This window comes from Podarcis muralis, chromosome 1, assembly GCF_964188315.1.
Source record: "Podarcis muralis chromosome 1, rPodMur119.hap1.1, whole genome shotgun sequence".
In the NCBI taxonomy this organism is placed as follows: domain Eukaryota; kingdom Metazoa; phylum Chordata; class Lepidosauria; order Squamata; family Lacertidae; genus Podarcis; species Podarcis muralis.
The window spans coordinates 49,347,722-49,374,002 of record NC_135655.1 but is presented as its reverse complement, the minus strand read 5'-3'; the positions used below and the strand labels follow the sequence as shown (position 1 = coordinate 49,374,002).

At 41.2% G+C, this 26,281-nt stretch overlaps 1 protein-coding gene across 1 annotated transcript in view; it reads left to right on the top strand.

The window, feature by feature from the left end:
- Positions 1–794: 794 nt before the first annotated feature.
- FUT8 (fucosyltransferase 8) overlaps positions 795–26,281 on the top strand; it is an 85,661-nt gene continuing 60,174 nt past the window's right edge. Inside the window, exon 1 of the mRNA XM_028725976.2 lies at positions 795–1,210. The gene's annotated coding sequence lies outside the window, so the exon portion shown is untranslated. The remainder of the gene's footprint in view (positions 1,211–26,281) is intronic.

The window sequence follows — 26,281 nt, the reverse complement described above, 5'->3', positions numbered from 1 at the left end:
GAGGGCACAAGGAGAAGGGGACGACAGAGGATAAGATGGCTGGATAGTGTTCTCGAAGCTACAAACATGAGCCTGACCAAACTGCGGGAGGCGGTGGAAGACAGGAGTGCCTGGCGTGCTCTGGTCCATGTGGTCACGAAGAGTCGGACACGACTAAACGACTAAACAACAACAACAACAACAACAACAACTTTATAGTTTTCAAGTCATTGGGTGTGTGTGTGAAAATACATGAATAAAATACAGTGGGATTAGGGTCCCTAAAGCTTAAACTTCATTAATTTCATAGTAGATCTGCCCCTGCTCGCGACTCTGGGCTGCTTGAGGACGCCGAAGAGCGGCTGTTCCGCCGGGCTGAGGAATAAAGGGCTCCACTTCGCGTTCAGGATATAACAGGGCCGACTCCGACGGACTGGCAGGTCGCCCCCGGCAGTGATAATCGCATTCGGCGGAGATCTCTCAGCGTCTGGCTATCTAGAACGCCGCTCCTACCCGATCCGGCCAATGCGCGTTCCGCGCGCTCTCCGCCGGGCGCGGCAAGACCCGCTTCGCCTTCAAGCGCAAACGCTAAGCAAGCCGGAATGCAAAAGCAGAGCAGCGGAGACCGCCCTACCACGCATGCGTGCTACCAGCCCTTTCGCCGCCGCCGCCTCCTTCTCCTCCCCGGCTGTGAAGCTAACGTTCCGCCCGCATGGAGATTTCACAGGGGCGCCTCTCCCATTGGCTGCCTCCCTCCCAGCACGCGCGTCTACGCCACACCCACTTGGCTCCCTAGTTTCCCTTTGAGGCGTCGAGGGCCAATGCCTCGCGCTCCTCCTCCCCAGTCCGCGCGCGCCCTCGTTGCTCGTAGTTCCTCAGCTCGGATTACTTCTTCCCCTCCCTCCCTCCTTGCCTGCCTTCGGTGCGCGCGTGAGGGGAGCGCGTTTGCGCGCGCCGTTTCTCCCCCTCGTCCCCTCCTCCCGCGCTCTGTCAGTGTCTCGCGCTCCTCCAGTCTGTTGGAGGCTCCGTTAAACGGCGGTGGGTTCCTGTTTCCGTCTTTTCATCACTCCCTTCCCCCGCCGCCGCCGCCGCCGCCGCTCCGTTTCCACCGCCGTCTCCCTCCGCCTCTTCTTCACAGCCGGCAACCTCAGGAGCGCCGGCGTTGAGGAGCAGAGGTGACCAGGAACCCAGCCTGCGGGCGGGCGGCCGGGCAACACGGACACCCAGGCGGGTAAGGCGAGGCCGTGGGGGCGCTCGGGGAACTTGAGGGATGCTGCTTCTCCCGCTCCAGCCCATCCTCCCTCGCGGGCCTGGCGCAGCAGCAGCAGCAGCTGCGGTTACTGATGAGGAGGGAGGTGGCGGGCGAGCGAGGGGTGGCTGACTGGGAAGGGGAAGAAGGAGTGATGGTGGGGGGAACGGGGACCTTCCGCCGAGGCCGCCTGGCTCTTGGGGTTCCTTCGCCTCGCCCGGGACAAAATCCTCAGGGAAGGAGGAAGGAGGAGGTATCGTCCTGGCCGGGGCCTGCCTGCGTGCTCCGGGAAGGCGGCCGGGGGTGTCTCAGGCCGGGGGTGTAGGTAGGAGATGGTTCTCTTGTTGGGGCAGCAGCGTTGCTATGTGGGTGCTAGGAAAGAGGCGGCGGCGGCAGAAGCAGCAGCAGCAAAAGCAATGCTGATGCACACATACAAAAACACCCAGGAAAAAAAAGGACGTGCACAAGCCAAAGCCCCGAACATCGTGCGCGGAGGCGCCCGCGAGAGACGCGGCAAGCTGTACAAAATGCAGCACGAGCAGCCAGTGTGCAAGGAGCTGGGGGTGGGGTTGCCATCTGGGGAATAGGCGGGGGTGGAAAAGGAGGGGTAGGATGTGCTGAAAGCGGGCGCTGAAGAAGAAGAAGAAGAACTGCGGGAGTGGTCTTGCTTTTCTTGCACCCCCGCCCCTTGTGTAGAAGTGGTGGCTTTCAACTTTACTTCAGAGTCAGGAAGTGCAGCCGGTAGCTAGCGAGGGTGCATACTCCTTTTATTTCCTTATATCTTGCTTTTTGATGGGCCTCCTTAACAAGCATGGGCGCTTGGCCGTCCGCCGTTCAGTGGCCTTGCTATTATCGTTTTTCATGTATCTGTTTTAGTCAAATTTCTTACTAAAACAGGATGTTTTTGTGTTTTATGTAATTGGTGCTGTTTGTGCTTGGATACCTTTCGCATTTAGTTCTTTGGACTTTTTAAAACTTGTGCTGTGTTGTGTGAGTGACTCAACATGTCAACTAGAGACTATTTCAATAAAAGTCGCTGTTACATCCTGTTGGAATGAATCCAAATGTTCATGGATGATCCCCATTGCAAAAAAATTCAGAAGACTTGAGGAACTATAGACAGGGAGATCATAAAGACCTCTAGCATAAACTGCTACTCTTTCTTTCCTCTTTATATCCTCAAAACCTGTGGACACATCACCACTTACTTCAGAAGTGCATATGGTATTGTACAGCTTCCGTAACCTGTTCTTGACCTTAACTCTGCAAATATTTACACACATTCTAAATTTGATTATTGATAGTTTAACTTTTGGGAGTAGTCCTTTCAGTGGGGCTGTTGACACCAATAAAAATAGTGGTATGTGTTTGACGATCAGAACATAGCATTTTAAAGTACTTTAATGGTACAAAATTTATTTGCTTCCATATTGCTTGAGCTTGCAATGTTGATTTAAATTTTTGCTCAGCAAGGAGTGCCAATATTGTTTCCAGTACTAATGTCTCAAATTTCCAATTGTTAATACATATTTGGACAGTCCTCGTCTTTTAAAAAATCCTAAAAGCTGAAAGAACTGTAACAAATTATTCATCACACTTATGCCTTCGAGTCTTTCCTTCATATTTTCCCAAAATTGCCCTGTTTCAAAGGATTAGAAAGTAAGGAACTTACACTTTAAAGTATATGAAGTAGATATTTAAAATCAGTTGCTGGTAAGGGGTTTTGTAGAAAGATACCTGGTACAGTGTGCCATTTCTTTATTAATGCAATTTTGCTTTGAGTAATGGCCTTGTTGATCATGCATCCTTTAGATATGGTACTCACTTGCATCCTGCAGATGTTCATTGTTTTGTAATAAAAAACAGAAGGAAAGCCTACTTGCAGCACAATCGTAGGTCTGTCTGTTTAGAAGTAAATCCAGTGGGATTTATTCCTAGGTAAGTGTATAGGATTGACCTTAGATTGTATCTTCTGATAACTTTGTTATAGTTAACTGCACTGACTTGTTTCATACTTCATATCATGCAACTACTTAGAATGTCCATAGAGTTGAGCTGGGTGCTTAAGTTGTGTTAAAACAGTGTTTATTTCAGAAATGTAAGTTGCTAGAAGTAAGAAGTACTAATAGTTGATCAAAGCAGAGGCTTAATTTTGGGTAAGAATTCTCGTAGAGTTTTTGTTTTAATTTGCTTAGACTATTTCTTCAGAGGAGTGCAGTGAAATACTGTACAGAAAGGTTATATGGTAGGCTACTTCACGCTACTCAGCAACCAAGTAGGCTATTTAATAACAGCTGTTCAATAATAATAAATTGTGTGGAGAATTCCTTGATTATAAAATTTCATTCTAAATAGGTTATGTTTGCATGTAAGTCTACCAGCAAACAGGTTAGTATAGGTACAATAAAACTGAGTGTTTCTTCCATCTGAAAGAGTATTTACTGTTAAAACAAACTGTAATGAGTGTCAGTACTGTTCCAAATAGTACTGTCTTGGCAATATGGACAATACAGACACCTTCCTTTAAAAAGTAGTTCTCGTCATTTTTAGAGACTCACTTCATATTATTTGAAACGTTGAGAGACAGTTTCAATCTCTGGCTTTTGTAGCTGTGTATTCCATAATGAAAAAAGTAATTACAGTGTTAAGTTGGTCTGGAGGGGGAGCTAGTGCTAAAGCAAAACAACATTTAAATTTATGTTAGAATCCTACAGACCTTACAGGACTGTTTCCCGTTTGATTGTGGTATGTTCTTATTACAGTTATAATTGCTTAAAATGCTTCAAGGGAAAAGAAAACTATTTTTATTATGCTGTACTCTAATGCCTATTCATTCAAATATGTTCAAGAAGTTCATATAATAGTGTTTCTCACAAACAGTGCATAAAATGTTGGCTTGGAACATATGTCTGCAGACATATCTTAAATCAATTATTTTTTTCTGAAAGTAATGACTCTGTTTCAGTGTAAAAATAGTTTTTAGTGTAGATGTACTCTTCTTGTATTTCTTTTGCAACCTGGTTCATAACCAACTAAGTTAAAGTACTTGGGTTTAACCTGAGTTGGACTGCAATCCTAAACATACTTTCTAAGAAATAAGCCCATTTGAACCCAGTGAAACCATGCTTTTTAGTGTCATTGAACTCTTAAACTGCTTAAATCAAAGTACCTGCTTGCTGACTGGTCTTATAGTATAGTAACTTCTTAACCCACTTAACTGTTTATATATTTTTTGAAATATTAAGTGCTTTATAAATGCTTTTAAATAAATAAACCCAAGATTAGTCCTTTATGCACTTACTTGGGAGTAAGCCCCAGTGAATATAGTGGGACTTACTTTTGAGTAAATATGCATAGACTTGGAAGAGGTCCTGTTGGTACCTTGAAGGTAACATTTAGGCTTCAAACAAAATTCCTCTTGGTTCATTTGCGTCCTTTTCTCATAGATAGGTTTCTTGTTTTGTTGGGGGGCAAACATTGAAAAAAATGTGATATCATAATTATTTATTTGTATTGATCAGTATTGGTGATTTGTGTGATTTGCTGTCTTGCTCTGTATGACATTGTTGCAGTGCTCAGTAACATCAGCACCTCTTGTCAAGTATAGCACCTCTTGTTAAGTAGTGGTATAATTGCTACACTGGTGGCAGCTCTGGCTTTCATGTGTTTCAGTTCACTTCTATGTCACTTGTTCATGACTAAGTTCAAAAATCATATCTGTATCTCAGATAAGGTCCTGTAATTAAGATAACTGTTCTGCACTTTGCTCTTTGTAGAAATCTTGGAACAGGGTTAAATAGTGTAAAGTGTGGGTTGTAGCTGGCTTGTCAAGGCATTTTCTCATGGTGCTGTGTACAAATTTGTCCACTGTCAGCTTCTTCTGTGGAAAAAGCCTTAGCAGGCTGAGTGGTGGTATTGTATATTTTTGCTTTAAAAGAATGATTCTTCACTTATGATGTAATTCTTGTGATTAACTTGCAAGTAGGGACTTGTTTGTATTTTGTTAACCTGTATGCAGCTTTGCATGACAGTGAGCCACATACCAAGCGGAAGTGTTACAGAAGTGTAGTAGAAATTACTGAAATACAACTTGTTGTTCAGGAAAGCAAATGACACAGTATATGGATCCTTGTTCCTGGGTGGATTAGATTGACTTTCAGCCACTTTTCTAGCCACCATCTCTCCAAGCTTCCCTCCCCCACTGCCTGTGATAGAAATCTGGGAGCTCGAAACAATAGTTTTTGTAACACATTCCCTCATGGTTTTAAAACGTGTTTCCAGGTGGAAGATGCTGCCTGCACAGTAGTCTTAAAAGGTTAGGCTCTGTACTCCTCTTTGCCCTGGGATGCCTGCTCAACAAATAAAGAGAGAGCATTCCTCTCGTGTGTGCATATATTGATTGATATATCTGATATGGTAGCACTCTATGTGCGTATATAATGAAGGTGTGTAAAAAGGGGCAGTGGATGCATGCCACTGAAGTTGCATATCTCTTTGGCCCTACCACAATGCATGGATGTCTGCACAGGTGGAGCCTATGTATGAATTCTTCCACTTGAGCTGGAGTGCTGTTCAATTACGTAGATACAACTTCTGGGGAAGCCTATGCACACGTGTTTCACCTAAGAAGAGTCTTCACTCATTGAATATCCATGCAATATGTTGCCCCTTTGAATATCTAGAGCCCCTTCACACAGTTGATAATAGTTAGGAGCAGCATTTAGGAATAATTCTTTAAGAAAAAAAAGTTTGACTGTACTAACAACACTTCTAGGGGTTTCAAATGTCTATGCAAAAAACAGTAATATAATTACTGTTCTTGTTGTTTTAAAAAACAACCAGCAGAAGTCCTTTAGGTCCGGAGGGTGTGTGTGTCAAAATCCAGTTTCAGGAAATGCCTTTATTTGTATTTTCATTGTTGGATTATTATTTTTATATTTTTATTTGTAAGCTGCTGTAAAAAAAAAAAAAGGCTTAGTAAATACATTTCTATACTACTTTTCCAGGATAAAATTCTTCCCAAGATGGTTCAGATAATGTATCAAAGTACTGTACAACAGTAAAATACAGTAAACATAATTTAAAAGTGTCTTGTCATTTTAAGACAGTATAACATAATCCTATATTGTTAAAAGTATTGACTAACATCTGTTCAGTGCTAAAAATGCAACATAGTTCAGTCACCAATATCAGATTCCAAACCATAATTTGTTACCTTAAGCGAAGGTAAAATATCCAGTGACAGGGCCTTCCTAATATCATTCAGGTGGACTACTATTTGAGAGTTGTGAGACCACTGCTGAAAAACCCCTCACCTGCATGTCTGCCAGCTTAACTTCTTTTGCTGGCAGGCATTTCAGCAGGGTTTCAGATGCAGATCTGCTATTTCAGCAGGGTTTCAGATGCAGATCTGCTTTGCTTTGAGCAGTGCCTTTGGAGGGGAAAATTAGGGTATAAGTTTTAAAAATAAATAAGAACGTACCAAAATTGTAAGTCTTCCAAGTTCTATTGTAACTTAGTTTTCAAAAATTTGGCTGCCTTAGAGTTATGTGGAACCAGTCAGGGATTATGAACATGTGGCACTTAACTCCCATTAGTTTCAACTGATGTGGTCTGGGATGATGTAATTGGTGATTCAGCAAAGGCTGCAAGTTTCCCATCCTTGTTTTAAATCGTGGCCCCCAGCTGTTGTTGGACTACAACTCCTATCTTCCCTAGCAAGTTAATTTATTCCCAATAATAAAGGAAGGCAGTTCTGATAGGACAGTGAAGATGAGTTTAAGCTTCAAAGCAAGGGTTTATCTCTTTCTTTGCCACTGGATTTGCTGAAAGCACCAAAGGGTGAGTAGTACGTAAGTATCTTATTCTGGTATTATTTCATCTTATCTTGCAGTGGTATGTATCCTGAGCCCTTGGGATGGGGATGGTTAAAATGTAATAAAATAAGTTTATTCTATTCCTGTTCTTCATGTTCTTGTTTCTTCTTCTGACCAGACGTAGTTGGCTGAAAGGTAATCTGAATCAATTTCCTTTACTATCAGAAGGGGAAATGCTACTTTCTTCACCACTTGCCAATATATTTTAGAGAGAATAGTACTTTTTTGATGCTATGATGTTTATTAGTTCTCTCTTGCATCATGATGTGGAAATGATGATTATCTCTTCTATCAGCTTACACAGACCAGTGATGTGAGGGCACTTGCATTATCTCCTTGTTACCTCCCTTTCCTTGAAGACTAGAAGCTGATAAGAGAACCAAGTTCGGCACACCCCTATAAATAAACTGGAAAACAACTAAATTTTGTCCCATCTGAGTATTTTTAAGGCTCCTGTTCTGTATGCTTGCTCTCTTCCGTGTTTCTGCAAAGTTATAAGGGAATTAGCAGTTTATTTTGCATTATTGGCTCTCCAGGTTTTGCAGTTAAGCATTTGCTCATGTAGAGGTAGTATAGTGAAATGTGCCGGAGAGCTTCACTTTGATTTCTACTTGTTAAAGTTTGTATTGAACAAAATCTTTGCATGTGTGGAATGACTTCTGCACATGCTGTGCAACTTTCCCTTCTTTCCCTTTTATTCTGCATGTCCCCTAAATCTGCTTTGAAGGGTTGGGGAAATGCACAGAGCAGGTGAAGGGGAGGAGAAGTTCCATTATGCTTATAGAAGTAATTCTGCATGTGCAGTTATTTAGTTGAACATGACCCTAAGACTACAGTCCTGTACACATTTCCCTGGGTATATGTTCCATTGGTCTTCTGAGTAAACAGGCCTAGGATCAGGTTGCACATAACTACCGGTATAAGTTGGAATGGACAAATTTGACAACAGTTGGAGATTTTTGTGGTGGCAGTGCATATATGGTCAGAGGTTTTCCAACATCACTGTCTGCCTTAATGAAGGATTCTTAGAAGAAGAAAAACTTCAGTGGAAGGCCTTTGTCTGTTCCTTTGAACCTGGTATTTTGATCAGGTGCAGTTTGCTTTTGTGGGGGAAACTTTTTCTTAAAGGCAGTTCACTTTTCTTGAAGTAAACAACATCTAAGGTTTAGAAGTGGGCACTATTCAATTTGATGCTCTGTTTCTGACTAGTTGTGGCTTGATTTCCAAAATATTGAGAGGCAGGAATGGGAGAGAAGGAATGAAACTACCCTGGGGTGGCTGTGCTGTTGTTAAATTTCTGTCCTTCCTGTTGATGTAGAAAAAACCTGCTCCTTTTTCCTTATGGGGTATGCAAGAGCCCGTATAGAGTCCTTAAGTCGGTTCCCTATCTGTAGGAGAAAATAACAGAGGCCAACCAGAGAATATTGAGAAGCAAAGCAGGTAGTAAGCCTGATCTTTATTAAACTGCTGCAATAGAGTCCTCACTCATCACATGCAGGAGGGAGGAGGAACCCAGAACAATGGTGCGCAAGCCCTTATATAGACTTTTGAAATCCCCCCCCCCCCCCCCGTAGCTCAAGACCACCCCCAAAAACATCATACATACACCACAGAAGGAGGTGGTCTACAACAAAAATCCTTTCTGCCAGGATACCTGACAATGGCCAGTGATTGCTTTACTTGGGCAGCCTGCCCATTCTTTTGTGATAGTAAATACTTTAATTTCTGAATCCAGGTCACAGGCTCTCACCCTATTCATACACAAAGATGCCCTAAAGACAGGTAAGCAAAAGACAATGGAGAGGCTTTCCCATTTCCTTCCTCCTTGCAGAGAAATATTTGAAGTCAATTTGGGAGAATCAAAATGGTTTCAGGATTGCTCTCCTGTACTATTTCAGACACGTGGTTTATATACTTATGTATGTGTATGCCTTGTAAATTTGAACATTTAATTTATATATTTGAGACCTTAAGTTCTTATAACACCTCCCAAATTTCCATCCTGCCCTGTCCTCCTCAATACAACATACAACATAATAGCAAAAAAAGCAAACTTTTTTTTAAAAAAAGAAACCAATCAAATATTCTCACAGCTAAATAAGTTCAAGGTTGCTAGGAACAACATATTTCAGCCATCAAAGACCTGAGATTTGATGTTAGGTCTTTGGAATTGGAAATATGTATTGGACAATTTCCCATAAAAGACTTTGAAGACTTCAGATGTGTTGTGTATCATCTAAATATTCAATGCAAGTATGTTAAGAGGATTATTATCTTTGACCTTAGTAATAGGTATGAAATGCACTGTAGTGTGTATACCTCAGAGAAAATGAAAATAAAACATAAGATGCATTAAAAGATAATTATTTTGCAAAATGCAGCTACAGAAGCAGAGATCCTCATGCATCACTTCACATTATTTCATGTGCTCAGTTATCCATTCAATGCATAAATGAAACCAGAAGCTATGATCTACTTCACTTAAATTCAATAACCAATAACAGGAGTTAAAATAAAGACATGTGTTTCTAAATAGGAACCCCTTTTATAATCACGTGGTAAATAAACCTTAAATAATACTAACCTAGTAAAGGGCTGCATGATATGTGATGCAGACACTTTATGATGTCAGACACTCCTGACATAAAAATTTCAACCTTTGGATACTCTTGGATTTACTACTGTTCCTCTGCAACTGTAGCTAGGAGCCAAACTCTACAGAGAAATCCTTTAGTTCAGGAACCCTTGGCCCTCCAGATGTTGCTGAACTACTGTTCCCATCAGCCCCTAAGAGCATGGCCAATGGTCAGTAATGATGGGAGCTGTAGTTCAGAATATCTAGAGACAGAAAGCTTCTTCACACTAATTCTAGAGAATGATTTATTCTACTCACATTTAGGAAGAAAAGCTAAAAACTGCTAAGGTTACCAATTTTCTGTGGGAAATAAAGTACTGGAAAATGTTCTGCCCCAAATCACTGATGATTAGCATGGCTGTTTGGCACTAGATTATCAGATTAGCAATATGTGCCTTAGGGCAGGAGGAAGAAGCATGGAAGTTGCCCTTGCTACCAACTTCATTCTCTTTTAGGAACTTGAATGAAATGCTGCAGGTTGGACTACATGGAGAGGGCTCTTTGCTTTCCCATTCTTGACATACTCTATTGTATCTTCCCAATAAGAAAAGGTTAAAATCTTAGTTTTTTTTAAAAAAGTTTAGGAAAGAGGCAGCTAAGGGGAGGACTTGGCTGAGATTTATAAAATTCTGTTATGGTGTGGAGAAAGGTGGATTTTTCTTTCTTTCACACAGTAGTAGAGCTTGGCCTCCCAGTGAACTTTATTGAAAACAAAATGAAGTACTACTTTACATAATAAGTTCTTAAGGAATTAGCTGCCCATGGATGGGGTGATGACCACTGACATTACACAAATTCATAAAATATGGGTATCAACACTCTGCATCTGTATTGGATATGTTATTAGATATTATATCACTTGTGTGTTTGCTCCCCATGGCTCCTATGCGATGAAGAGTGAGATGCAAGTTTAATTAATAATGATGGTAATGATAGTAGTAGTAGCTATTAGTAATCATGGCCAAATGAAGCTTTGGCTATGTGCTTCGGAATGCTATCTGCTGGGTGTGGAATCTATATGGGGAGGGTTCCTTTGTTCCTTGCTGGTGACTTCTTAGAAGCATCTGATTGATCTGTTGGAAACAGGATGATTGACTAAATGGATTTCTGGTCCAATCTAGCAGGTAACATCTGCAAACATATAATAAAAAACATTAATCTATTGTTATGAACATTCAGCTCACAAATGATCCTTAAGTGATTAATACCTGAGTGAAAATATATTCTTGATGATGCTCTGGTTTAGTTGGATGATAAGTCTTTAGAGTACAGTGGTACCTCGGGTTACATATGCTTCAGGTTACAGACGCTTCAGGTTACAGACTCCGCTAACCCAGAAATAGTACCTCGGGTTAAGAACTTTGTTTCAGGATGAGAACAGAAATCGTGCTCCGGCGGCGCGGCAGCAGCGGGAGGCCCCATTAGCTAAAGTAGTGCTTCAGGTTAAGAACCATTGCAGGTTAAGAACGGACCTCCAGAACGAATTAAGTTCTTAACCCAAGGTACCACTGTAATCAGGTTTGGTTTGTTGATATTCTTTGACTGTTACAGTATTAATAAGTAAGTACAACTGTTACAGTGTTAATAAGTAATTTAATACAGTGCTACTAAATAATCTAAAATTTTAAACAAGTTGATATGTGTTAAATAACCTAGCTGTCCACACGGTTATACATGCTTGCTGAATTGATCTTCTTGACCTTATTTTGTTAGCCCCTTATTTTGAAATTCAGCATAGCTGAATTGAACTCTAGCCTTCTGGAGTTCTTAGAGTGTCAACAAGCATGTGAATAGGAACAAAGTGGTAGGGAATTGTATACTTGGCCTTTAAAAAATCTTTTGACAGTCTATCACATAATGCTTCAGAGTAAACTTCACAGTCATGGCTCATCTTATTGATTGGTAACTGGTTAAAGAAAAAGAAGTAGAGTAGGAAGCAATGTACTGTTATCGGATGGAAGGAATAAGAAGTGGGGTATTTCCAGACTAGCTGAATGGGCATTAAAGTGGGCAGTGTGTTCATTGTTTGCAAGATTGTATCACTTTGAAAAAGAAAAGAAAAAGCCTAACTGCACATATACAGTAATGAGAAACCGAACAGGAAAGGAATCTTAGGGTTGTGATGTATAGTTGAATGAAAACACCAACTCGACGTCAGATTCAACTAAACAGCTATGCCAGTGGGACCAGGTCAATGAGTGTCACAAGTTCAACGAGGATTTCCCTCCCCAACCCAACCGCTACACATGCCCCTTTTACATAGGATGTGCACTGACAGAATTATCATCTTAACACAACTTTGAATTCTACCCTTGGTGTGTGCCAGCTGTGATGAGGGCAAATCCAATGCTCGGAATCATTAAGCAATGCACTGAAAACAAAACTTCCAGTATTGTGATGTCCTTATATAAATGTACGGCACAGTCACACTTGGAATACTGTGTATAGTTCTGTGTATAGTACCCATTTCTCCAGCAGTAAAAAAAAGTTTTAAAATACAGTGGTACCTCGGGTTAAGTACCAGTGTAATAAATTTCAATAGGACTGGTCTAGGGAGACTAGGGGATCCTTTTGAACCTCCATTTTGATTTTATTTCCCTTCGAATAAAGTCGAACCAATCAGGAGTATCTCAGAAATGTATTGAAAATTTTATAACACTAGGACAGGACTATGAAGATCCTTACTTGTTATGTGTGTTTAAACAAGATTGAGAGAGAATTACTGAATGAGCAGAGATCTAGGTTCCTGTTCACTGCTGAGGAAGCGTGACTTAACTGTGTGCACACTCATGAAAGCGAGCATACAACTAAAGCTCTGTTGGGTGCTAAGTATTAATAAAACAGCAAGGTTTGAGTGTTTACTGTTTCTTTGCTGAAAGAGGAGGATAGGGAAAGAGCCAGAACTGGTGGAGGCCATGCAACTTTTCTCATATCAGAAAACTGGGACAGCTGTAAAATACTTTTTAGTTAGATGCTATTTGCAAGGGAGCAAGTTGTGGAGAAAACTGGAAGTTGGCCACACGCCCTGTGACATCTTCCCAGGTCTAGTGGGCACCAACTGCCACTGTTCCAAACTCTTACCTTGCTTTCTTTACTGGAGCAGGTAGGGGAAGAAAAAAGTTCCACAACCAGTAGTGCTAATGGACAACCCCTTACTTTAGCCTGCAAGGAGTGGGAAGGAAGATGGCTATATTTTCATCCTCCAAGGATGAACCCTTCTTCAAGGGTTAAAAACATTGGCCTAGAGGTAGAAGGCATGTGAAACCTGGTCACTAATGCTTTATGTCTGTGATCTATTGCCCCAACTACTTTCCTGAAAGAGAACTGGCTAGCTTCAGGTCAGGAACACATTGTGGGGTTTTTGTTTTTTTAAATGTTTTTATTAATATTTTCTTGCGTAACAATAGAACATACAAAGCCTCTGTTTTCAAGTCATAGAATCATTCAAACAAATCAGTCATATTCAGGGTGAGACATTACTGTTCCAGGCAATATGGGATTGTGGGAAATAAGTTTCAGAGAGAGTTCTCTTCTTTTGGCTGAGAGAGTTTTAAAGGGTAGTTTGGTTGATGACCTCCATTGAATGTGGTAGCTTGCAGTGTGGGAGAGTCTGCATAGTTTCCCTTCCGACTTAAAACTTCCAGTCATTCACCATTGTGTGAACCAAATGCTGTCTCCTCTAGTTAGCATATTATAAAGATGATAATGTAAAAAGTGCTCTCCATATGTGCAAACCAAACAAAGATAAAGCAATCAAGGGAGCAAGTGCTTTTAGGTCACCATAGGTTTGAATTTGGGACGCGGGTGGTGCTGTTGGTTAAATCACAGAGCCTAGGGTTTGCCAATCAGAAGGTCGGCGGTTTGAATCCCCGCGACGGGGTGAGCTCCCATTGCTCGGTCCCTGCTCCTGCCAACCTAGCAGTTCGAAAGCACAAAGTGCAAGTAGATAAATAGGTACCGCTCCAGCGGGAAGGTAAACGGCGTTTCCGTGCGCTGCTCTGGTTCGCCAGAAGTGGCTTAGTCATGCTGGCCACATGACCCAGAAGCTGTACGCCGGCTCCCTTGGCCAATAAAGCAAGATGAGCGCCACAACCCCAGAGTCATCCGCAACTGGACCTAATGGTCAGGGGTCCCTTTACCTTTGGTTTGAATTTATCTTTAGTAGTGATACTGTTTTTCAAGTTCTGCTCTTCTGGATTAGCATTTTAACATGACACCTCTTGCAGGATATCAGACTGATGCTGTCATATATTACTATAGGTGATGGAAGCACGGTTTCAGTCTGAATTGTACCCTCAGGAAGGTTTGCAACATAAAACACAAAAATCATCTTCAGAGGGAGCCCTATGTATAATGTGTTGCAGTAATCTACCCTAGAGGTTACCAGAGCGTGGACAACAGTAGTTAGGCTATCCCTGTCCAGCTAGGGGTGCAGCTGGGCCACCAGCCAAAGCTGATGGAAGGCACTTCATGCCACTGAGTCCATCTGAGCCTCAAGCAACAGCAAAGGATATAGAAGTACCCCTTAGCTGCAAACCCGTTCGTTTAGAGCAGACATAGGCAAACTCGGCCCTCCAGATGTTTTGGGGCTGATGATGGGAGTTGTAGTCCCAAAACATCTGGAGGGCTGAGTTTGCCTATGCTTGCTTTAGAGGGAGTGTAACCGCATCAAGAGCAGGCTATATCCCAGCCATCTGATATACGGAACCACCCATTAACAGTGCCTCAAATTTATCTGGATTGAGCTTCACATTGTTAGCTCTCATCCAGTCCATTACTGAGGCAAAACAATGATCCAGCACAGAAACTGCCATGCCTGCAGATGTAAAGGAGAAGTAGAGCTGTGTGTCATCAGCATATTGCTGACAATGTATCCCCAAACTCTGGAGGATCCCGCTCCATGTTTCATGTAGATGTTAAACAGCATGTGGGTTAAAATTGAACTGCGAGTAACCCTGCATTGAAGGCTTCACGGATCTGAGCAACACTCTCCAAGCATCACTCTGTGAAAACGACCATCCAAGTAGGACTGGAACCACCACAAAGCAGTGCTACCCCCCAAAAAACCTCAGACAGCCACTACAGAATGTTATCCTGGTCGACTGAGAGTTCAAAGACAATTAACAGGAACACATACTCCTTGTCTCTCTCCCAACACAGGTCATTGTGCAGGGTGACCAAAGCGTCTCTTGTGCCAAAACTAGGCTTAAACTCTGATGGAAGTGGATCTAGAAAATCCTGCTTCTCTCATCTGAGAGTAAGGAATTTATTTTGCAATAGGAATGTCTTTCTCGCCTAATCTCTGATACAGTGGTACCTTGGTTCTCAAACTTAATCCGTTCTGGAAGTCTGTTCCAAAACCAAAGCGTTCCAAAACCAAGGTCCACTTTCCCATAGAAAGTAATGCAAAACGGATTAATCTGTTCCAGACTTTTAAAAACAACCCCTAAAACAGCAATTTTACATGAATTTTACTATCTAAAAAGACCATTGATCCATAAAATGAAAGCAATAATCAATGTTCTGTACTATAAAATAAATAAGACAGTATTGTAGATGATAAAAATTAAAATTATTTTCCCCCCTTACCTGCACTGATGATAATCATTGTTTGGATGGGGGGGCTTTTAGCCATTTCCACAGTCACAAAATCAATCATAAAATGAAAAACAAGCTAGAGTCACAAAAATGAAAAAGCCACAAAAATGCAAAAAATAGCAAGAACAAAAACACCAAAACAAAAGCAGAAGCGGGAAGAAAATAGGCTTAATTATGATCGGGGGGACTGAAATTTGCTGTGCAACAGTAAAAACAGAAGCTCAGGAGCATGTTCGGCTTCCAGGACAAAGTTCGAAAACTGGAACACCTACTTCTGGGTTTGTAGCGTTCGAGTTCCGAGTTGTTCGGGAACTAAGCTGTCTGAAAACCTAGGTACATTAATTTGTATCCTCCTATCACTCACATATGCCATTTCTCTATACAGTGATACCTCTAGATGCGAGGAGCCCCCTTCACATCTAGAAGCAAACGTAACCAGTGATGGCATGTCTGTGCCTGTGCGCATCGCTTTTCGCAGCTTCTGCACATGCGCGTGACGTCATTTTGAGCGTCTGCGCAAGCGGCAAAACCCGGATAGCGCGCTCTGTTACTTCCGGGTTGCCGCGGAACGCAACTTGAATGTGCTCATCCCGAAGCACATTCAACCAGAGGTATGACTGTACAGAACTTTTAAAATGCCCCTGCCACAGGGGATGTGGTGGCAGTAACAGCGGCAGCCTGCATGGCCTTGTGGACGCAACGGTAGGTGATGACAGTAGCGGCATCCTGCGAGGTCTTGCGGTGGCAATGAAAGATGGTGGCAATAGTAGTGGCAGCCTGTGAGGCCTTGTGGCAACACAAGCATTGGGGTTTGCAAGGCCTCACTGTGGTGGCAAGAAGTGGCAGTGGCCTGCAAGTCGTCCTGGCAGCAGTGGGAGCTGGTGGTAGATGCTGTAGCATCTAACTTGCAGTCTACTTCTGCTTCTGTCACTGTCTCCTGCTGTCACTACAAGACCTTGCAGGCCGTCAGTACTGCTGCCACCACAACAAGGCCTGGCAGGCTGCCGCCATTGCCACAACTGCCCACTACCATGGCAAGGCTTTGCAGGCTGCTGATTATTGTGCTACTGCTGCTTCAGCCCCCCTCCCCCACCATTGTTGATTCTGCCACCACCAGGCTGCTGCCGCTTCTGCCACCTAAGAGGCTTGCTGGCAGTCCCAGATTATTTGTAGTCGCTATGACTCCTCACCGTACTTTGGATTGTCCTGAATACCACAATATGGTAGAACCATAAGTCTAATTTGGATGCATTTTGGCTTGCTGAAACTGACCATGAGGTGATTGGTAATATCATCAGTTATCAGTTTTAGACCCTTAAGTGCTAGCATTGTCTTGTTTGCCTCTGTGTATTTCCTTCCTTATTTAAGATGTTGTGATATATCAATATATCACTATATTTAGCTGGTGATATATCGCAATATTGAAAACCTGCTATCGCCCAGCCCTACTGCCTATCTGCAACCCTTCTTTCAAAACTTAATTTCAGCAGGTAGCATGGTAAGGGGAGGCAACCATGCAGATTCCAGGGAAGGCTTCTTCTTCAGGTGCATATACGTGCTTTAGAAAATGACTTTGGGCTGATAACTGGGTGAAGTGTTAGTAGATGAAAACATATTTCCCAAATGGTAATGGTTGGTTATGGAAAGAGCTTTGAAAGTAGAGCTTTTTAAAGTTTCGACTTCCTGAATATTGGCTGTACTAATTTCTTTTCCAGTGATGCAAGCTCTGTTGAAAGCATAATGTAGACTTGGGAGTAAGATTGCATGTTGCTGCCCTTCACTCAGGACTCAACTTAAAAAACAAAAACAGATTAGCAAAATTTGCTGGTGTTTATGGGTTACAGGGAAAGCTATATTGAAGTGCTAGTTTGAGGATCCTCCTATTATATTGGTCTCTGTAGGCCAATATAATAGACTGTTGTATCTCCTTCAATGCTTTTCAGAAGATTCTTCTCCATTTCTTGCTTTGATATGTGTGACTGCAGAAAGAAACACTGGAAGAACACTAAGAAGTAAACAACTCTGTTTTTCTTCTACATGCCTCCATAGGGAATTCTGAATAGATGGTACCTTTGAAAAGCTTATAACTTAGCAGGTAGCTACAAGTTCCTTTCCCAAGAGATGGGAGAGGACTTGGAGAGCTGGTATCAAGCTAATTCTTGGCCCCTTTACAGTTTGTCCCACCACCAGCCAGGGAATACTTCCTTCACAGACTGGATCCTCTCTTTCTTTTTGACACTTCCTGCCATTCTCAGTTTCTTCTTAAGATGTGAAACCATGAACCCCCTGCCATACGTGGTATTTCTGCTCCCCCTCCCACCACATATATGACCATTAACTCCTGGCTGTTTTACATTTCTCCAGGACTCTGGTGGAGCTGCCTCCATACTAAACCTTTGTGGTAAGCAGCCTCCCTTGTCTCTTGTTTACAATATCATTCACTTATACTGAAAGAAGTGGTCATTGTCTATACATAAAATCTGATAAAATATTTTAATTATCTCACAATCAATCTCAGTTTTTTTAAGATATTTGAATTTCATGACTTGAGAAATCAAATTTCAACATTTTTTATGTAATTCATCCTTTCATTAGACTTTGTATGTGTGTCCCTCAGGAATAAGTATTATACAAAATTATTTCCTAAGGGCAAAATTAGAATGATCAAGTGCTAGTGTAGTGTAGTACAGAAAATATCAAATACTGCTGTTTAGAATCCATCATATAAGTATGTACAGTGATGGGGAGCAAAAAGTCAGCTATTGAGTGCTTGGTAGTTTTCTACTCCAATGTTAAAGAATTGTGAAGTTAGAGATGGTATGACCTTCTTCAGCAGTATTTGAGTACAAGTGCAGGGGATATTCAGCATGAACACATGATTATAATTCAGTATTGGTTTACCAGTCTCTGTTTTCTGGCATTTAAAAAAGTGATCGTTGTTTTTGACCACTTCCCCTCCTTAAGAAGATTGTTCTGCATAAGCACGTCAAAATTTCATTTTCAACATGAGTAGAACTGGAAGAACTCTTTTGACTCCGTTCATGGGTAAACTTTAAGTCTTCATATTGATGGAAATAAGTAGTCAGCAGAGGTGGAACAACTTGAGGGCATCCACTTTCAATTGTGCGTGTCTTGAATTGCACATCATTTCCAGTGAGATTGTTTCTTTGTGTAAACTAATAATACACCTAGAATTTTCTGCAATGATGTGGGGACTGTGACTAAATGTTAACCTTAATGCAATATCCTTGCCTTTTCTGTGTAGCACACTAAAAAAATACATCAGCCAGCCATGCATGTAGAGCTAGAGTCTGGGGGCTTATGTAGTTACTTTTACTCAAGTGTCAGTGCCATAGTACACATAAGTGTGTATCACATTGGATATGAATGAACACATGTATAAATTGTTTCCTTTTCGAATGGAAGCAAACAGGAGCCAGATCTTTTTTTAGGGCTGTGGATGGACAACTTGCACCTCCAATTTGTGAATCTAGATTGGGCACAATCTGGTTTTAACCATTCTAGGACCATTCTGAATCTGAATTTTGCAAATTGCCAGAAATCTGTATAGTGTATAGTGAAAGGAAAATAACCATAGCTTTCTTGTTTTTGACACAGGGGCATGAAATTTGGGGACATGGTAGCTCTTATAGAGGGGATTAACCCTGCCAAATTTTGGATCAATAGCACTAGGATTTTATCAGAGCCACCTTTAAATTTAGCTTTTTCCTAAAAAGATTTTTAAAAAGAATGGAATACGAGTGCTCAGTCACACCATATCCCATGTGTATTTGCCCCATTCCAGAGCTCTGAGGTTTTTGTTTTAAAATAGGTTTGAAATACGAGGCACTGGTGTAAGGATCTGACTATCATAAGCAAGCAGCAGCATAGAGATAAAAATATACATAGGGACATGGAATTTGAAGATATCATAGCCCCTATAGAAATGATTAACATGTTCAATTGCAGGTGGGTAGTTCCAGGGATCTTCATGTTTGCCATCTTTACAGTTTATTACCCCTGCTTTTTCTTTAAAAAGATCCTGCCATATTGAGGGCAGATTGCAAGCAGTAGCCATGAGTGAAGGGAAAATCAAAATACTATTTAATAATAATATTCACTGTGGTTAGCAATTGCAATAGTAGTAGTAATTCTGAAGTCAGAATGCTGGCTAACATGCACATTAATTTTGGCTGACTGGTTAATAATACAAAAGTTTTGTGTAAACCCACTAGGTTACACCTCCCAAGCTGCTTAGCAATTGCAGCTGCTCCCCTACCTCTTACTCCTCTCCTCACTCTAGCATTCTCCTTGTATGGTGTTGGAGAGAAACTGTCTGGTTTTCTGAGATATTCCTTTGAGCTATAAATCTGTAAAAATCTGTATGAACCTATTTGGGGAAAAACTGGATCCACGCTGTAATTTTACCTGCTTTTACCCAATCCAAGCAGGATATAAATCTGCTTGGACAGGCCTGATTTGGTTCAGAATTTAGACAAATCCGGTGCACAGGCCTAATCTTTTTACAGTTGATGTTTATCAGTATTTTAGAGAGGAAAGTAGAGATGTATGTACATATGTGCACTCTTTGTATCTATTCTGTGATTTTTTTTTTTTTGCACCATGGGAATATGTGCTCTCCCTAACTTGGTTGGCAGGATAGGCGCAACTAGTTTAATTTTGGATGTAATTGCAAACTATGGGTTACCACAAACTAGGACATATTCAGAGCATGTGAGGGGAGGAAGGAGTGGAAGGATGAAATAAATGTGTACTGACTGGACTGTTTGAGCATGAAATACTGATCCATGATTTAGTTTTAAATGGTAACTGATGCAAACTGAAGAAATCTTTTTAAAATGTATGCAACTAATGGAGGGTGACCAGAATTTTTGACTTCTGCTTAGTGCATAAAAATAGTACAACCTGACTGAATATTGAAAGCACAGATTTTTATTTTATTTCACAATGGCAACTGCAAGGAGTTGCAGGCAGGAAAACTAGACCATTGCTGTTTGATGCTGCTTTTAATACTGACTATTAGAAGGAAAAAAGAATGTGCCAGTTTGGGTGGGATCATCACTTGTTGACTGCAAATTCAGTGTGCTCCCTGTTGGAGCCTTGTTATTTTCCTGATTATGCCAGGTGCTGCTGCTAGGTTGGAGAGGACCATATATGTATGGCTGAGCAAAGTGAGGACTTTGGTTAAACTTGCCCTTTTGACATTCTTATATGACATTCTATTTATTTTGTAATTTGATAACTCCCTTGGAGAATGAGATCTTGTATGACATTTAATATACAAGTTGAAGATGCTTAATGTCCAGTTAAGGTTTCAAACTGATTTTAACTCTTGAAAAAAAAGTGTAAACTGCTTTTAAAGATGAATTCTAATGCAGTGCATTTCATTTTGCACTCAGTGCCATCATCTTGTTGTAACCAGAAGCTTTTGTTTGTTTCATTTTGCCTTATCAGCAGCTAGGTTTTTGTTTTTTTAAAAAAGCTTGATGGTGTAATTCAGCATATGCACAGTTTATATGAACTGTAATAGCACATGCAGTGCTGTGCTGCTTTCTGGCTGCTGATTTGAGCTCATTTTGTAGTTTGCTATTTTCTTAAAAGAAATCTGAAGTGCCTTTCAGTAACAATGCTAAGTTAATAACTATAGCATCCATTAGAACCCTTTTCAGGAGGTTTTTTCCCTCAAGCAATTTACTAAACACTAGTTTTAAGTAGAGCATAAACTTGATCAAGTAAACATATCCTTTGTTGGCACTGCCTTCTGAAACTCAAACTCTTAACAGATTAGTTAAAGATATATAAAACTTATGGGATAGGTTGCATTTACCAGCCAATTTCTGTTTGTAGAAATTGCTCTGGATTATGTTCTGTCACAACTTCTTTATACGATAGTGAACAAGGATGCATGCATTGGATTAAAGAAGCAACCTGCTTTTGCTCTAAACATATAGCTGGTTTGGATTGTTTATTTTCCCCTGGAGGGATTTGCTTTTTGAAAGGCCGCACACTTTGGCTTTGTAAAACAAAGTGTGCATGAGCTTGCTGGTGGTGGGGATGTGATACTGAGTTTATACAACAGCCTCTATGTGGGCCAAAATGGATGAGAGATCCCTTGATGTTTATATTTTTAGCTAAGAGTAGGTGTTGCATCCCACACCCCCATTAGATTATGGCTGCAATATTGTGAAAGGTGGAGTTAACGATTTCCTTAATCTAAATCTCTCCCAGAGATTGCTATTTACCCCACTGGGAAAAGCCTACAGGGACTTGTGTTTCCTGTGCCTTAATCAGTTTTGCCTCTGTTTTGCAAAGGGAATTATAAACTGACCCTCTAAAAGAGAACATTATGTTGAGAGCAAAGTAACTGTTCCTGATAACAGTTAAGTGTGTCAAATACAGTTGAACCTCGTGTTATGGACAGGATCCGTTCCGGAGGCCCGACCGTAACACGGAAGTGACACAAGCCGAAGTGCTGCGTCTGTGCATGCGTGTGGCACGATTTAGAGCTTCTGCGCATGTGTGAGCGGCAAAACCTGGAAGTAACCCATTCTGGTACTTCCGGGTTGCTGCGGGACGCAACACGAAAACACGTAACCTGAAGTGGACGCAACATGAGGTATGACTGTAACTGAAATGATTATACTAATATGAAGTATTATCATAAACATAATACAATACTACAAACAGGCTGAAATTTCAAACTGAATGCCTGAAGAATCATCCAATCATACAAGTGGGGGGAAAGTACTTGCATGTGAGAATGCAAAACAACAACAAAACACCTGGAGAGAGAGAGAGGACGTAACTAGGGTTGTTGTTTTGCTTGTTAGGTAAAATGAGGGCCATTCTTAAAATTATATTGAGTATAGTTGCACTGGCTGCCTGGTGGAAATCTAAGGCAGTATTACTAGCAGGCCCCTCTACCCAACCGGTGATATTGTATATAAAAAGGCTTTTGGGTGTTGAACTGCTAGAATGCATTGTTGATATTGTTTATTAGATTTGTTAGTCACTTGGTTCCCAGAGGTAACCTTTACAATTTAGATTTGCACATTGTCCTTATATTCAGCAGAAGAGATAATGTTCCAACTGTGCTGCTGCTCTAAGGACTTAACTCTGCAGTGTGCCAGTCAGGCTTCACATATGTTGCTTCAACACTCTTGGACTCTGCCACTATGGGGGTGTCCTTGCAGTAAGATCCTTCTATTCCAGGGTCCTTTGAGCATTAGAGTAGAAAGCTTGGCAGTCTTGTTGGGAGCTGCAACATAGACTTTGAATCAATATAGAGTTCCTTTAAGTAATGGTGGTTACCACTTGTCTTGACTGAGTTTCTATTTTGGTGCATATTGTCCCTGGGAAAGCTGCTACCTATCCTTCACTTGTTGACTGATTTTTACAGAATTGTCAAAGGTTAAGTAGAAGAAAACAAGAAAAACACTCTTAGATCAGCCCAAAGGCCCATCCAGTCCAACAATCAGACCCCACAGCAGCCAACTAGATGCCACTGGGAAGCCCACAAGAGCACATTAACCCAGCAAGTAGTATATCCCCATAACTGGTAATCAGTGTTATACTGATGCTGATATTGAAGAAAATATATATGCTATCATGACTCATGCTATCATGTTGAGTCAGGTGATTAGCTGTGGGAGGAGCTTATCAGAGCTTGCAGGGCAGCAGCTGAAGGAGGAGCAAAAGGGTTTTCTTGTGTGTGTGTTTGTGGCTGATTAGCTGCTCTCCCTGTGCAAAGGTCAGAGGGGGCAGGGTTTCTGTTGAGTCAGATGATTAGCTGTGGGAGGAGCTTATCAGAGCTTGCAGGGCAGCAGCTGAAGGAGGAGCAAAAGGGTTTTCTTGTGTGTGTGTTTCTTGTGGCTGATTAGCTGCTCTCCCTGTGCAAAGGTCAGAGGGTTTCTGTTGAGTCACTCGTGTAAGCAGCTTCTCTCCCACTTTCCTGCTTCAAAGTGGAGGGAATCCACTACAGTTGCGAGCAGAGGATCCATGGCTTCGCTTCCTTCCCTCGAAGCAGGGTGCAGGGGTGCAGGGGGGAAAGAGGGCAGGAAATAGATGCCGGGCAGGAAGACACAACCACACTTTGACCACTGGAAAGTCCACCTCAGCCTCCCCAGATTTCCACTGAGATGGCCAGGCTAATCTCGATGGCCATAAATCAGGCTCAACATTATTAACTGGACTTAGATAAGCCATGGTTCCCCTTCCTACCCTCCTCTGAGGCTCGATTTAAAGCAGCAAAGTGGACAGGAGCCGCCCGCTTTGCTGCTTTAAATAGTTTAGTGCAACATTTGATTCAGAATATTTTTTTGTGTGTTTTCCTCCTCTAAAAACTAGGTGCGCCCTATGGTCAGGTGTGCCCTATGGTGCGAAAAATACGGTATGTTCATATATCACATTTTCCTATGGATATGCACACTAAATTCTATACAGTAGAAAACTGAAGCTAGAAGTGTTTGCTGAATATTTCACACACAGTAGTGTTGGCCTGGACATTTTTGAAATACCTGATATTGTAGACTTGATTCAGAGCTATTCTGAACCAGCGCTGCAGCTTGGGTGATGGAAAACTGGTCACGGAGTGCCCACATAATGGCCCAAGTTGCAAATCATGGTACCATCAGTATTAGTTAGTCACTTTTCTTAAAAAGTAATCCAAAGTGATTTAAAACCATTTGAGAACAAAAGTAAAATACAACAATACAAATTAAGAGGCTAAAAATACAGCTAAATAAAAGGCAGGGCAAAAAGTCCAGCCCCACTAAAAGAGGCCACAATACCACTTTCATAAGGGCCAGAAGCCCAGGTAAAGAGAAAGTTATTTGCCTGGTGCCTAAAACTTGATAGAGATATCACCAGATGGCACCTGGGGAGAACATTCCATATTAAACAATAACTTAAGACAATTTGGTACACACTGTTTTGACGTTCCTGTGGCACTCCTATTTTATTCATGCTGCTGCTGTGCTGCAAATGAATCAGGCCAGAGTCTGACTTGTCATTTTTAAATCTGAGTTCATGGCTTGTTTCTCCCAAACAAATTATGAGTGGTAAGCCAAGAACAAACTAGGGAGTAAGTTCTAGACTTTATTGACAAATTGAAAATGACAAATCACCAAGTCCAGATGGTACCCATCTTACAATTCTTAAAGAAATCTAATGTGAAATTGCTGATCTTCTAACAAAAATGCATAACATGCCACTGAGAGCGGTCTCTTTCCCAGAGAACTGCAGCTAACAAGCCACCATTTTTTTAAAGGTCCCAGATCCCCATGTTGGGCAAAAAGATTATTGCAGTGCAGGGGTTTGGACTGGATGACCCTTGTGGTCCTTCCTACTGTACAATTCTTTCTCTCCTCCCCCCTTTAAAAGCCAATTATGTGAGTGTCTGTTCCTGGTAACTTGGTGGGACACATTATAAAAAGATAAAATTGTTGAGTATATAGAAGAACAAGTCTTGCTGGAAAAGAATTAACCGGGCAAAGTTAAATTCTGTCTCACTAAGCTTGTTTTTTTGAGTGTGTGAACAAGCACATGTATAGGTATAATCTGGTATTTATCTGGAGTTTCAAAAAAATTATTACAACTTTTCAACAAAGGTTGCTGAGCAAACTTAGCAGTCATGGAAATAAGATGAGACTTCCTTTTATGAGTTGGTAAAGAACAAGAAGGTGCAAGGAGGAATAAACAGACAGTTTTTTTAATGGAGAAATGTAACCTGTGCCAGAAACTCAGATATATAAACTAGGCATCAAATGGCTCCTTAAACCTAGGTTACGGTCGCCACAACAGAATGTCTACTTGCCAGGGATTTGGGCTAAATGATCCTCAGGATTCCTTCCAATGTTACAATCCTATGATTCTGTTAGCTCATCTACATTACTTGACTGTACTGTATCTTGCTCTAACAGCAGTTCATTTGTCCCAGTATTCAAGAAGGAGAAGCACACAAAGTAGAAATGGAAATGATATTAATTATGGACTAAGGCAGAGGTTTTTTTAACTGTGCTTTGTGAGTTCCATTTGGGTGGCATGTGGAAAGGCTGCAGCACAGACAACTATATGTGTACTCATCCCTGTGCTTAATTTCCTTGATGTGATGATGGAGGATTGCATGCGAGTCTGCTGACTTGATGGAGATGTCAGTCACCAATCTGGCACCCAGAAATCGTATAGTCGCAATTGGACCCACACCAATAGCAAAATGTGCTTGATGCATGGGGAATTTCGAACACTGCATAACATGTGGGATCTCCCTAGGAGGACTTGTATTAGAGCCAATGCTTTTAACTGGCATAAATGGCCTAGAGTAAGGGGTAAGCAATTAGGTGGCTGGATTTGCTGATGTCAGAGTGATTTTGAGTGGTTAAAACAAAAAATGTTAGTGAATAACTCTGAAACAATCTCTCTAAACTGGATGACGGGACACAAGAGTAAAGATGTTAAATCAAATTATTCCTTAGGACATTTTATTGGACATTAGTTAAATTTCTGATGCAAACTTAAATTGTCCAAAGCAGGTTACTCTTATTTGCATAGAAGATGGACATGAAATAAATGCTTAAGTAATTTTTTTGGGGAAATGTATACCTTAAGCCATGAAATACTAAATTTCCACAAAATCTGTGCCCATTCAGTATATGAGTTGCACAACAATTAGTTGTTGCTGTTCACAGAATTGACTCACATTATTAAGCTGTTAAATTCACAGCTGGATCAAAAAAAAGTAGTCCCCGCCCCACATATAATGTCAGTTTCCTATTTTCAGGAAGTAAGAGAATTTTAAAGTGCACTGATTTAGTTTTAATTTCAGCAGAATTAATTATAACATTGTGATTATTACCTATACGGCATGCTTATTAAAACTAATGACTGACGAGGCTTTCTATATTTATGAAGTTTAGAATATTCCTC